Raw genomic sequence first — 12,871 nt, 5'->3', positions numbered from 1 at the left:
CAGCCCATTTAGCACTTCAGCACAAATTTATTTAGAACAGGCAATGTTCATTTGTTATTTTTGGTTCATACAAAGTGATAACTTGCTTTTCTAAAGTCAATGAGCAAGTGTTAATGTTTAATTAGTGTACACTTACATTCTTGGTTATTTCATAAAGTTTCAAATGGTTCAGATGGCTCTAAACACTATGGGACTCAACATCTGAGGTCATCAGTCCCCTAGACTTAGAACTACTTAAACCAAACTAACCTAAGGACATCTCACACATCCATTCCTGAGGCAGGATTCGAACCTGTGATCGTAGCAGCAGTGCGGTTCCAGACTGAAGCACCTAGAACCACTCAGCCACAGTGGCCAGCTACATAAAGTTTATTCGGAATAACCTAGAAAGCACATTGTGTCATTTAGCCCATTTAGCATGATAACTCTCCAGCTGTAGATGAGACTTTTAATATCTTGTTAACTATATTCTTACAGCATTTTGAATTTACGTTTTCATCATAGCAGTTGAAAGTAGATTCAAGAAGTGGAGAGGATGGGTGAGTAACAACTGACTTCAAAACATCTAGTATTATGAAGGGAAAAACTTAATAAAATTTAGACAACTAGTTGTAATGAAAAAGTGGATATGAATTACAAGTACTACTTCAAAGTTTTCTTCTTTTTTAAAAAAATTGTGTTGTGTCTTTAAAGGCAAAAAGTATTCTCTGTGCTTAAAATAATAAGCAACTCAAAGAATCAAGCAAGAATGATATGGCACATCCTTGAACAAGAAACAAATATAAACAGTGACACAATTAACATTCATTTTCATGGTTTTGAGTCAGGTTATAAAATAATGAAATCTTTGAGCAAGACTCTGATGATTCCTTAATGTTAAGGGATAGCATAGTGGCTAAAGATAAACAGTAAAGTACGAAAGTTTTAGATATGTTATGATAAGCATTTATTACATGAACACTAAACACAAAAAATCAATTAGTGTGAAATAATACTGTTGCCTTGACAGAATAGTGTGTAATTTTGTACAGAATATGAAACAAAAATCATTTAAGATAAAATTTTTCTCTTCGTGAATGAACATGTACACATACTTTCTGCTGTTCTGATGTCACCTAACTTAATGCCTTATTTTTTTTAGTTAGACCAAACAATGTAAGCAATGGTTGTTATTGTTGCTATGTGGCTGCTTGTTTTTTGTATTGTGATTGAGAGTGTTCTCCATCCATTTCTTAATTTGGTGTTTGACTTGTCAAAGTTGGTGAATTGTTTGTTGAAATAAGTGGACTTGGCTAGAGTGGTGAAAAAAATTATAGCCCCTCAGTTTTGTGGTTTAACAGTTGTCGCTGTACTTGTGCAGATGATGCATGCATTTCTGAGAGACATCAGTTCATGGATATAACCAGTGAAGAGATTATAATGCTCATCAAATCATTAACAGGCAGTCATGCTTCTGGTTAAAAAAATGCTTTACAACTGTGTTGTCATGCATGCTGTCAACTTTGGTCATTCATAAGTATTGGCGGTTGGTTAGCTGTTATGTGAAATAGCAATACATTTAGAGTTCACAATAAGCACTTGATATTCTTGATTTTTTTAGTAGGCCTGGTTCTGATGGGCAAAGATCTACAATCAATGGGAGATAGTGGCTTTATACATGGAATGTCTTGCTCCCCAACTTTCATAGGGATAAGATTATTGGACATAGTATTGAGAGCAAAGCCCGTACAAGGAAGCAAACAGTGGTACATTAACCTAGTCACAATTGAATGGTGCTGTGGAGGAAGTGGGAATGCTTTTGAGGAACATATTTGTCATTTCAATTGTAACAAAAGTAAGTCATAATCCCAGTATAAATTTGATTTAGTTGTTTTAATTTGCACTGATATCATTTAGTAGCTGTTAGTGGGTTTGTTGGGCTTCCTGAATATCAGAAGAAGATATGGCACTGAGGGTCTGTTTGCGGACCAAGTGTAGAGAGAAGTTTCTGTCTACAGACATACTCTGTAAACCATGGTGTATGATAGAGGGATAGAGGGACTGTGGCAGCTGTCATTGTCAAGTTGAGAATGCAAGGAAGTACAAGCTAATCACTTCAACAGAGTGTTTGTTTACATATTTATAACAATGAGACAGCAGCAATGTTATACAAATATAGGTACACATATAAAGTGCTCTAGACATTGTTGTAAAATGTTACTGATCTTTCACACCCTCCCCACCTTAGTTGACTTCCAGACTGGCCTGGTGACATCGCTTCCATCTGGGATAATGAGGATAACAGTTTGAGGTAATCCATCCCAACCTGTTCACAGTTCTTTCACTCTTACTCTTTTCCACATGTGGTGGGGAAGAATATCTTCTCGAAAGAGTGCAATATCTCCAGTCTGGATCTTCAGTGGTTTGCCAGTATTCTTAAATTGATGAAAGCTCCAAAGAAGCAAAAATACTCTTTGCTCCACCACTTCTAAAACTCGTCATATATCTTCTGCAGCAGCATAGATTGCATTACAAAACCTGTTGTTTTTGGTGGCTCAGAGCCTGTGGGTAGGGTGGTAATTCTCCCTCCCATGAGAAAATGAGCTGGGGTAAGCACTCCATCCTCAGTTTTGTGTAATGGGTCTTGAACTGTGGGCAGCTTCTATGTTCATAAGTATAGATTCTAGGACATCCTGTCCATGCTGCTGTGACTCAGTGCCTTGCAGAGGCTAGAAAGTTGAAGATCTTTGCTTAGAGTGATGATTTGCAGGGAGAAACATTCTTGCTGCATAGTTTTAATCCAATAAAGATGAGCTTCTGCTACCTCTTCTGCAATGAATACTTCACATAAATCCATTTTTTGAAGGACTTTTATTTTGAAGCATAGGAGGTGACAGTGGTTTATAACAGTTCCCAGTAAGAGATGAATCTGTTTACATTTATGAGTGATTGTGAAGCCTGAGTGAGAAAATCCTGAGAAAATTTATCTAATTTCCTAGCTTTCAATAAAATTTTAGATGTGAAATGAGTGCTTGGCCATAAATTAGAATACTGTGATAGTCATGTTGGCCCATTCCAGCAGATATCCAATATTCACAACATGAGCTGTGGATCCTCTTGAAACTTAATCTGACAGGTTGTCTTTGCCTGGACAGTATCTCCACTGAGATGGCATGGTGCATGTATGTATTTCTGACACTGTGTTGCATACAAATGTTCTACAAGTGACGATCTCACCCACGGGTTACAATGGCATCTGTCAAAGTTTCACTCTGCTAAGGTCAGAGGTTGTGACCTTGCAATAATAGTATAGTAGTCAGGCTCCTATCAGTACTACAAGCTGTTCAAGCTGAGGAAGTGTTATTTTCTTCAAGGACACTAATCTACTTTTATTACACGTTAGTTTGAAAATGTTGTCGCTAGAAGTGGCAGCATATGCTGTTTCAGATGCATCATAGAAAACGTGAATATAGGCGCTATTGCTCTTGACAGTTGGATCCACCTTGGAATAGCAATATTAGATAGCTCAAAATGGTTCAAATGGCTCAAGCACTATGGGACTTAACATCTGAGGTCATCAGTCTCCCTGGACTCAGAACTACTTAAACATAACTAACCTAAGGACATCACCCACATCCATGCCCAAGGCAGGATTTGAACCTGCGACCATAGCAGCAGCGCTGTTCTGGACTGAAGCATCTAGAACCACTTGGCCACAGCAGCCGGTGGGATAGCCCAAGAAGGTCTGACAGCCAGGTGCACTATCTAACCTACAGTTGTAGGGCAGGGGTTCATCCCAAAATAGTCCAAGCAACCAAGTGTCTTGAAACAGAATTTTTCCTATGATGGATGTTGGAGTTATTAATCCCAGTGGGTCATAAAGACCTGCTGTTGCTCTTAGTAAATTTCTTTTTGTTGCATTTGTCTCTGAAAATTTTGTGGTGACTTGTTGCTGACTCACTGAGAATGTGCCTTCTTCTGAGTTCCATGTCGTGACTTTTGATTGTTTGTTCCACCTTCCAAATAACAGATAATTCTTCCAAAATTAGTCATGCACATTGACAATGTCAATTTGATTTTGTTCATTAGCGAAGATAACTTAACAATATGTGAGACTAACGTACTTTCTGATTCACTTCCTGCAGTAAAGTTACCCATGCACATATTCTTATGCAGTACGGCTGGTGCTCCAGGGAACTGCGATAGATAAGTGTCTGCTAGTTCATGAATAGTTGCTGAAAGCAGGAACAGGCTGCATGTGAGGCTGAAAGAAAGACATGAGAATCAATAAATTGTCCTTTGGATTGCATCAATGTGATCTTCGACCTTGTTATTGTTGGTCTTGTACCAGAAGAAACTAGTAAGATCTCTATTGTCAAGACAAAGAGAGCTGCAGGAAAACATAAACAATGTCAGCAGTGACTACAAGGTGTTGCAGATGGAATCTCAAAAGGATCTCAATCACTTCAGGCAACAAGCCAGGCCTGATTTCTAAAGTCTCAGTAAGAGAGAGTGTACCTCGTTTGTAAGAGTAAGAGAGGGTGCACCTCATTTGTAAGAAGAACCATCAAAGACTACCCACCATTTTGTACTCCTGTGTCTTGTTTGCTTGACCAATTGATGAGGTAAATAAAATAATTTGCAGGATTTTTGGTAGGAGCCAACTCTATGTGGTAGTTTTTAATGTACTCCAACATTAACTTGCCATAAACAAGTCTTAGGTCAACATTTCTACATAATATTTTCCTAAGGCAACAAAATGTCACTTGACATTGTGAAAGTTGTTAGATAGAAAAACATTGGATGGTTGAGGGAGGTGAACTACTCATCGTTGGTTTGCAAGCATGTACATTGCATGAAACTCAATGCCACTGACTCCTTCTCTTTCATTAATCATTCTTGATCGGTGCTGATTTCAGTTGATGCTAAATCCCAAAAGCTATGTGTAGCGCCATCATTCAGTTCTTCAACAAAATTAATGAGATTAATAGTTGCATATTTAGCTAAAACACCTAGTCAGCACCCACTGTTGATCCACCTTAGTTCAGAGATCAACAATGGCAGACATGGAGAAACGTGCATTGGCACTGCATCATCCACTATTTCCCAGTGGTGATGTGGACCAATAAGTAATTCAGTGGCGTCTGCCAACTGTAAATGTTCAATATTTTCATTTATCTGGACTCCTTTCCCCCTCCCACCTCTTCCTTACCCTGGTCCGATTCACCTCTCCTCTCACTCTCCCCTTTGATTCATCCTTCCCTTTCCTCCCCCCCCCCCCTTTCCCTCCATGGCAGCTCTCATCCCTTCCACTCAAGGAACTGCTCCTCCTCCTCCTCTTCGGCCAGAGAAGAAATCCCTTCCTCTGGCTCCTGCTAGGGAAGGGGTTTACTCTTGGGACACCCCTCCCTGGCATTCTCAAGATAGGAAACCTGCAAACTTGGGACCCATGCTCCAAGGCCCCCAAAGCTGTTCACTCTCTGTCCAATCCAGACATTGCTGCCACCTGTTCTCTTGCTGATAATTTCTCTTCCCTCCCTCTGAGGGAGAAGAAAAAGCAGTGGAAGTCCAAGGACAAGGCTTCCCTGGTATCCCAGGGGGCTTCACCCCTCCTTCTTACACTGAATTAGACCCTTCCTATCCTCACCAGTGATGAGCACCAACCAGATGACATGTCTTCCCCTTGGCTTCTTTATGTCTAACCTGGACTCTAACCACATGTAATCCAGTGGAATTGCAACAGATATTACCCCCATTTACTGGAAATACAACATCTTGTTTCCACTTATTCTGCATTCTACCTTGTTCTTCAAGAAACACATTTCTGTTATGACCACTCTCCAACATTTCATGGTTACTGGATGTTCTGTCAGAACCGTGCTGGTCCTGAGATAGCATCTGGAGGGGTCTACACTTTTATTCGTACTGATGTTAATGACTGGACCCCCTTCATACCAACATAGAAGCAATAGTGGTACAATTGCGAACAACCCCAACAATCACCATTTACAGTGTCTACCACCCTCCAGATGTGCCATATTCTAATATTGAACTGCCTACCGTAATACAGTAACTCCCACCCCCATATCTTCTCCTCGGGGACTTCAATGCACACCACCCTCTTTGGGTGAGTGCCACTTCAACAGGTAGGGGTCTTCTAATTGACCAATCTATTGCAGACTTTCACTTGTGTCTCCTCAATAATGGTTCTCCTACATGCTTCAGTGCTGCTCATGACACCTTTTCTGTCACTGATCTCACGATCTCCTTCCCTGCTCTTGCAGCTTCACTACACTGGTCACCCCATGATCACCTTTGTGACAGTGACCACTTTCCAGTGAGTCTATCATTCTCCTGACGCCACGAGGCAGTCAGACCCCCATGTTGGGCTTTCCACAGAGCCAATTGGGCTTTATATATGCCTGCTGTGCACTTCGACATCTGTCTCTCGGAGTGCATTGATGTGGTCGTACAAGACGTCTTTGTCACTATTCTTCATGCCACTGGCACTGCTGTCCCCCTATCCGTGGGCGTGGGTCCACCTTGTCATAGTCCAATACTGTGGTGGACCAAGGACGTAGGAGCTATCATGGACAGCTGATGAGTGCTGCAATGATTTAAACGACACCCTTCACAGACTAACCTTATTGCTTTTAAACTTCTCCATGAAAAGGCTCACAATCTTACTAAGCAGAGTAAAAAGGAATCCTGGGAGCACTATATTTCCTCCCTGGGGTTGTATGCCTCTTCATCTCAGGTTTGATTGAAGCTCCATTCAACTATCCAGGCCCTTATTCTACAGGGTGCTCTGTGTACTGATCCATCGGTACTTGCAGCACACCTCACGACACACTTTGCGGCAGCATTTGCATCCTCATCCTATCGTGCTACCTTTCTTCAGCAGAAACAATGAGTTGAAGAAACCCCCCTCCGTTTCAAACCTCACCAAGCTGAAACCTATAACGAATACTTCACTGAATGGGAATTCTTGCAGGCACTTAGCTCTTCACATGACTCAGCCCTAAGCCCAGATTCCATCCATAACCAGATGATCCAAAACTTGGGCGTTAGCCAGAGGCAACATCTACTCAGGGTCTTCAGTCATTTTTGGCTCATGGGTGCCTTCCCCTCACAGTGGCAAGACAGCATAGTTATCCCCGTACTTAAGTCCGGGAAGAATCAAATGTCTCTTGACAGCTACCGACCGATTAGTCTGACTGACTTCCATTGTAAACTGCTCGAGAGGATGGTTAGCTTTCAATTAAGTTTGGTGCTCGAATCTCAGAGCCTTTTGTTCCCATATCAATGTAGCTCCCAGGAAGGATGGTTAACAACTGAACATTTACTCAGATTGGACACAAGAATCCAAAAGGCTTTTGCTGAACTCAGACACCTTTTCGTGGTCATCTTTGACCTACATTAGACATGCAACACAGCTTGATGCCTTCACATTTTAGTTACCATCTATAACTGAGGCTTTCGTGGCCCCTTACAATTTTAATCCATGCATTTTCATCCCATCGACTCTTCCGGGTTAGAGTTGTCACTCTACTCAGTACCCCTCAGATCCAGAGAACAGTATCCCACAGGTTTCTGTGTTAAAGTGTTACACTCTTCCTTATCACCATCAGTGGGATTGTAACCTCTGTTGGGCCTCTGGTTACCCCGGCATTGAACGTCAACAATTTTTGCATATGGTGCAACTCCCAATTGGTAGCATCTGCTGAACCCCAGATCCAAGGTGGCATCCAACGGGCCACCACATGGGCCCTTTCCCCATAGCTTCCACTTTTCTCCCTCCAAATTGTGATTTATGCATTTTTGCCATTGACATGCAGTATATCCCAATCCAGAATTTTATTTAGGCAACCAGCGCCTAGATGTTGTAGTACAGTTCCATTCCTTGGGCCTTATTTTTGATATTAAGCTGACATAGCTGCTCCGTATTTACCACCTGAAGACTACCTGCATGCCGAAGATGAATGCTGTCTGCCTTGAGGCCCACACATTTTGGGGTGATGATCATGCTACTCTTCTCCATCTTTACAGTGCTCCAGTTTTGCCCAGACTGGATTATGGTTGTCAGGCTTATGGCTCAGTGGCTCCTTACACTCTGAAACTCCTTGAAATTGTTCGTTATTATGAGGTGCATCTGGCTGTTGGTGGCTTTCGCACTAGTCACATTTACAGTCTCCTCACAGAAGCATGGATTCTCTGTCTACAAATACGATGGAGGTAGCTATTGACTTCTTATGCAATCACCATTTGATGATTCCTTGACCATTCTGTGTACCCCATCCTCCTTGCCAGCGAGGGACACCTCCCTCTTAGTACCCATCCTTGGGTGGGATTGCAGGTTGGAATATGTCTCACTTCCCTCCATCAGGGGAAGATCTCCACCTCTACTCTCTGGAATGTGTCCCGTGTAGTTCCTCTTGCACCCTGCCATCCCCCTCCCCCCCCTTCCCCCTGGGATGGTGCCTAGACCACGGATTAGGACTGACCTATTCCAGGATCTCTGTCACCCCTATGACATTCTTGCATCTTGTGTGTTACATACTTGGAAAGATCCAGGTGCTGCCATGTTCTGCACTGATAGTTCTCACATGATAGCTAAGACAGGATATGCTTTTACCTCTCCAACTGGCTTGGAACACCATTTACTGCTGGGACCATATAGTGTGCTCGCAGGAGAGCTGCTATCCATTAACAGGGTCCTACATTTTGTTACTCATGCCGTTCTCCACAATGTTTTAATATGTAGCGATCCAGTGAGCAGCCTGCAGGTTATAGATCGATGTTACTCTCGTCACCTTTTGGTCTCTGCTATCTCTGACATTCTCTCTGCCCTTCGCCATGCCACCTGCTCCGTTGTCTTTCTCTGAGTCCCAAGACATGTGGACATCATCTGGCTGACCACTTGGCTAGAGAGGCAGATACTTGCCCTCCCATTTCTTATAATGATTCCAGGTACTGATGTGCAGATACACATCAAATCTCTCTTTGCCAAAAAGTGAAATGACATCTGATGCACTACATCTCTCAGTAATAAACTCCACACAATCAAGGAGACTGCTGCTGTTTGGCACTCTTCCTTCTATTCTGCTTGAAAGGAGTCCACTGTCCTATGCCATCTATGCATCAGTCATACTAGGTCCACCCAATGTTTTCTCTTTCATAATGAGCCACCCCCAGAAAGTTACTGTGGAGCCAGACTGACGGTATCCCATTTATTGGTGGAACATCCCCTTCTTTTGGTCCTTTGTTCTAAGTATAGCCTTCCAGATTCCTTGTCTTTAATATTAGCAGACGATTCATGGATTGTTGAACTGGTCCTCAGTTTCCTAGTGACAGTGGATTTTATTTTTGGTTATAAGGTTTTACGTTACTCCTGGAGTAGTGGTAGGTTGGTTGTGGTTGGGGCCTCTATTTGCATTTTCTGTGTTTGGGACCTATGAAAACTCTCCCTTGCAAAGGCTGCTCTTTCAACCCTCTGTTTTTAGATTTTCCTACACTATTATGTCTTCTGCTGAGTGTGTTTTTAGTTTCTTCGTTTTATAGTTTCATCCCTCTGACTGGATCCATCCACTTTTAGTGGACACCTCTACCATACACAAGTAATTTTTGAATCGCGGAACTGGCAACCTCACCGTTTAGCCCCATAATCCCCTCAATCAATCATTTACCTTGATGTCTGTGGGCACAGTTGCATGTTTTGTGAAGCTATGTAAACTCTCAGAAGTGTTGAGCCTAACATGTGTTCTTGTATGTGCTGCTTAGCTTGAAACATACTAATCTGTGAAGCATGGATGTCAAAGGAGATTCAAATGCTTCTACTGAGTATTGATAACCTGTAGGTTTAGACTGTAAATCAGATTTTGGCAAATGTGGATTGGCTGCCTGCATCCAAAACACAATGTCTGAATCAGCTTTCACCTGTGGGCCCTATTACAAACACACGTCATCTGAAGTTGCATGAAACTTGAGCATCTCGTGATGACATTGCCCTCTGAACTATTAATGGGATGGCTTAGACTGGTTCGATACATCTCAAATTCATTGCTGATGAATCCTTTTGCAGTGAGAGCAGGTGGCTCTTTCTATCTTTGAAATGTCTACAACAGTGTGGCCTTGATTGAGACAAAGAAAACACTGATTTCTTGATCTTAGGATCTTGAGGTGCCCAGGGATCACTATCTTTGTAAAAAGTGCAGTATAGCTTCATGGTATGTGTGACTTTGTGGTTCAATTGACATTGTGTGGAGTGAATGTTGGGAGCAGCTGCAGCAGGAGCTAATGTGCCCAAGAACCAGACGTGCTTGTGAATGGCATGTCCTTGTGTAGGGATGGAAGAGAGTTGAAGCATTTGAGATGTGCTGCTACAGAAGAATGTTGAAAATTAGGTGACCTGATAAGGTAAGGAATGAGGAAGTTCTCTGCAGAATTGGCGAGGAAAGGAACATATGGAAAACACTGACAAGAAGAAGGGACAGGATGATATGATATGTGTTAAAACATCAGGGAATAACTTACATGGCACTAGAGGCAGCTGTAAAGGATAAAAACTAGAGGAAGTCAGAGATTGGAATACACCCAGCAAATAATTGAGGTATTAGATTGCAAATGCTACTCAGAGATGAAAAAGTTTGCGCATGGGAGGAATTCGTGGCAGATCACATCAAAGCAGTGTTGTTAAACTGTGAAGGAAGGGGCAGCTCTTCTTACAAGTATTCCTTGCAATATTTAATACCTTTAGTGGTGTGTCATCTGAATATTTTTCAGTTGTGGATACTAGACATGTGATAAGACATCTCTGATGAGATCGTTGTCTTTTGAAACTTTGTAAGTCTTCAAGAGGCATTGTTGTTATTGGCTTTCAAATTATACATTATGCATGCTGTAAAAATATTCCATTGTTCCAGGTAAGTAGAGATCGATGAAGTGAGGCAACTCGTTGCTGTCCAGAGATGCTTGTGCCTACCACAGGCAACAATTGACAAGAAATTTTAAATTAAATATGCACAACCGTATGATCTTTTCTTGGCTGGAAATGACACTTCCTAGTGTTTTTGTAATGGCAACAGCAGGCTCAGTGTGCTGTGGTAATTTTTTGTCTCAGCCACAAGAGCAGTGCGCAATGTCAACAGTCTTCAGAGTGGCTACTGTACAGCATGCATTTGTATCATACCCTTTAAATGTTGTAGAAACTCTGTCCTCCATCAGTGTCAAGAAGTCGGCAGTGTATCACCCAGTGATAGCCCATGAGCTCCCAATTCCCAGGTTTTGGCACCAGAAAATTTTGCCATTTAGAAAGCAAGGAAGTACAAGCTAATCACTGTAACAGAGCATTTATCTGCAAACTACTATAACAAGACAATTGATGATAATACAAACATTCCTACAAAGACAAATTGCTGATGACATCTATGAGCAATTTCACTGATCTTTCACAGCAGCCTTGGCAAGATCTACATTATGTTGCAAGGAGTTGGTTATCACTGCTGGTATGGTGTCCATGAATTGCACCTCCTCAGGTGAAAGAACTGTGTAGCATTCATCTGCTTTATTTCTTCATTTGTTGTCCTCAGTGTCGATGTACTGTGTTGCTACACTGGCTGAAAAATGGGTTGTGGAAGTACAACACTGACTACTTTAAATGGTGTAGCCAACAGGTGCACATTTGCATTCCACAGTACTTTACTTTCACTGTTCACAACGCACCAATAATACAGACTTATATGGCCAGTGCACTATTGTTTAACTTTCGAAAAGCCTCATTAATAAGCTGCTGGTGAACATCCACATACTGCTGCAATAGTTTCCTGTTGGACACCTATGAGCAGTAAAAGCCTAACCACATAGTTCACATTTCTTGAAGAATAAAAAAGTACATATGGAAAAAGACACTGTCTTTGTTTTAACACACAGCCTAATTGTGTTACACTTACTTCACAATTAAGTTGATGCATTGTTGTTGATCTAACCAACACAGGTTTATCGTCTGAAACTCGGCCGTGGACAGACTGTCTCGTGACCAAAAATCGGGCCCTTATACATCTTCACAATAAAAGATACTAAAACTACATATTGTTCAAAGTTAAATTTACAGGAATTACAATTAAAAGTTAACTCATTAAATTAACTGAATACATCAAAAAATTGGTTCTTTTTAACAGTTTCTTCTACTACAAGAGTTAGGCTGAATTATGTGTTTGAATCATGAAATTAACAAATATCGTTACACAGACAAACTGTTAATAACTTTGGAATTAATTAAGGGCTAGCTTTGCTAACATGTTTTTGAATAGAGCCAAATAAATCCTTTAAGAATACTATTAGTTGTTCCTCCAAATGTTTATAATTTGTACAGAATTTACATTTGTTTATACATCAACAACAGAATTTAAGTTACGAAGCAATTACTGATTTCACCCAATAACAAAAGATACTAACTAGGAATAGTTGAAATAAGTTAGAAAATAAATTACATACATATAAAACTAAGCACAAAATTAGATGTGGTGTTATAATCTTTAAAACTGAGGGCCAACCTTTCTCTTTTACAAAAATGCCAATTATACTCACGCATGTTAATGATAATTAGTCAAAAATGAAAAAATGAAATTTAAAGAGGCAGATGCAAAACAAGAGGGGAAGAAAAATAATACCAGCTTGCTTCTTCTCAACTACCAGCCTTAGAAATGGCGTGAGAAGAAAAAGTATAATGAATGACTTGAATAGAAGGTTTCCAGTTTCAGGAGAAAGGAGTGCAACATATCTTGGCCTTGAGTCCAGACTGTAAACATGTTGTAAATGAATCTGTGAATCTGAATTAATTGGAGGTTTTTGTATGTCTATGGCTAGGAAGGATTCCCCTAGATTGACCATAAAT

At 41.0% G+C, this 12,871-nt stretch overlaps 1 protein-coding gene across 2 annotated transcripts in view; it reads left to right on the top strand.

The window, feature by feature from the left end:
* The window catches only part of LOC126191321 (serine protease svh-1-like), a 457,777-nt gene that overhangs the window by 160,310 nt on the left and 284,596 nt on the right, over window positions 1-12,871 (top strand). The gene's annotated exons all lie outside the window — the stretch shown is intronic.

This window comes from Schistocerca cancellata, chromosome 1 (genome assembly GCF_023864275.1).
Source record: "Schistocerca cancellata isolate TAMUIC-IGC-003103 chromosome 1, iqSchCanc2.1, whole genome shotgun sequence".
Lineage (NCBI taxonomy): Eukaryota > Metazoa > Arthropoda > Insecta > Orthoptera > Acrididae > Schistocerca > Schistocerca cancellata.
Note: the sequence above shows the minus strand (reverse complement) of the source record. Positions and strands in the feature narration are given on the sequence as shown.